Source organism: Nicotiana tabacum, chromosome 23, assembly GCF_000715075.1.
Source record: "Nicotiana tabacum cultivar K326 chromosome 23, ASM71507v2, whole genome shotgun sequence".
NCBI lineage: Eukaryota > Viridiplantae > Streptophyta > Magnoliopsida > Solanales > Solanaceae > Nicotiana > Nicotiana tabacum.
The window spans coordinates 80,594,241-80,596,727 of record NC_134102.1 but is presented as its reverse complement, the minus strand read 5'-3'; positions in this window follow the sequence as shown (position 1 = coordinate 80,596,727).

Here is a 2,487-nt window from a genome sequence, read left to right as displayed (position 1 = left end):
TTGGCTTGAGAAGTAATTGTAGGCTCTCCTTGACCATTTTTGAAACCTTGCATGGCCCACCAATGATGTCAACCCTTTTGAGCCTAAAGCCTTTTTTATTTGATAACCATGTTACAAGCCTTTACCCGTTTTATAGTGACCCTCTCTTGGCACCCGAGCTTTCCTTAGTACTCATAAGAAACAAATGGCGAAAACATAAATTTGGCGGAGAGATGAGGAGTTTGAAAGTGGTATAAAGGCACAAGAAGAAAAAATAAATGAAGAAAAGGAAAGGCAAAGAAAAAGAAATAAAGAACAAAAGAAAAACACAAAAAGAAAGTGAATAATTTGAAGGGTTGAAAGGATTCAAAAGAAAGAAAAAGTGAAAAGTATGGAAAAAACAAATAAGGAGAATATGAATATCATGACCAAGAAAGAGTGATGTCAAGTCTCTCTAGTTCCCCTAAGGAAAAAAAATATCTCAAAGAGTCGGCAAAGTATGAGCCAAAAAGAGAAAATGGAGTGCTAATGGAAAGATAAACCCATTCCATTCCAACATTTCCCTCCTTAGTCCAAAAGCCTTCATTACATGCCGAAAAGGCCCTACGTGATTTCAAGCCGAGTAAACTTACGTTAGTGGTGATCTACATGAGGGGAAAACATATGGTACTTAGAGCAGTACTTGTGACATTCTTTTGAGAGTGATGAGCGAACTTTTCACGAATCATTGAATGGAGTGCTACATTCTTGAGTGAGATGAGCTTACGGAGAGTATAGGAGGAGGATTTTGGGATCCACAGTGACCTACATGAAAGTGCGAACTTCCTTGATGAGTAAAGTCAACTCTTGATGCTGAAGTGTCACATTAGAGCTATTTGTGCTTTAACATTCAAAACATGGCCTTGTTGATAATTCATGAGTGTGTGGGTAATTTTTGGTCCCAATTGATGTGTCTTTGATGCAACTTAGGCCATCTGAATCAACTTTTTTCTTGTGGAGGTGGGAATTACCTTATTTGCTTGAGGACAAGCAAAAGCTTAAGTTTGGGGGAGTTGATAAGTAGGGATTTTGACTACTTATTTGCTATCTTTTACTTTAGTTTTAGCTCAAAAATGCTTAAATGTATTCGCGAAAAATGATAAAATGTGCTTACTTGCATGAGCATTGGAAAAAGAGCCAAAACAATGAAATTCAACTCAAGAAGGAGTATTTTTGGACAAGGACTAAAACAAAGCAAAAAGAGTAAAGTTTGAACCGCATAATATTGAGTGCGGCCGCATACTATGAAGGACCTCAACAGAATTTTGGAAGATTATCATGGAGAATAATGGGGTAAGTGTTCTTAACTCATTATTGGTCAAATTACCCGAATCCATGATTATTTTTAACATTTAATGGGTGAATTAAGTTGGAAAGATTAGAAAACCCTCTTAGTTTAATTTGAAGATTTAAGGGTCAAGTAGGTTTCGGATTTTGGTAAAATTGGTATGGTTAGACTCTTGGTTGAATGGGCTTTAGGATTTTATAACTTTTGTCGGTTCCGAGATGTGGGCCCCATAGACGATTTTTGAGCTAAATTTTGGATTTTGTTGGAAAGTTAGTTTTTTCTTATGGAATTAATTCCAATAAATTTAATTTACCGAATCAAATTATTTGTGGCTATATTCGAGGCGTTTGGAGGCCAATTCACGAGGCAAAGACATTGCAGAATAAAGAGCTACACAGCTTGAGGTAAGTAACAGTTCTAAATTTTGTTCTGAGGGTATGAAACCCCATATTATGTATTATGTGATTGGTTTTGAGATAACGCACGTGCTAGGTGACGGACGTGTGGGTGTGCATCGTAGGAATTGTGACTTTGTCAAAATTCCATGGAACTGTGTAGTTGAATAATCTGTTGTTATTCTTACATTCTCCATGTAGTAGAGAAATTGAACCACAAATCATGTTTAGATTATATATTGGCATTGTAGGGACCCACATAGGTCGTGCACCTATTGAACTATCTGCTTAATTGTTATTTTGTACTCAATCACAGTTTACTTGTTTATTTTATATCAGTCTCTATTGTTCCTTCTTGAAGCATTATACCATTGTTGTTTGGGCTGATTTTTTCATGATTATAGAGAGCCCGAGAGACTGAAGAGATTTATGACTGAGTGAGGCTGAGGGCCTAATTGTGAGATATTATATTATAGCATGTGAGTTGTCCGTGCAATACGTGAGTTGTCCGTGCGGATCCATATATTATATTATTGCACGTGAGTTGTCCGTGCAACACGTGAGTTGTTCGTGCAACACATGAGTTGTACATGCGGATCCAGATATTGATACTATAACACGTGAGTTGTCTATGCAGCACGTGAGTTGTTTGTGCAGATTATAGCGGTTGGATTGTAGGAGCCCCTCCGAAATCTGTACATACCCCAGTGAGCGCAGGTACCTACTGAGTGTGAGTGATGAGTGAATGAAATGGATGAGTGACTGTGGTGCTAAGAGGATGCATAT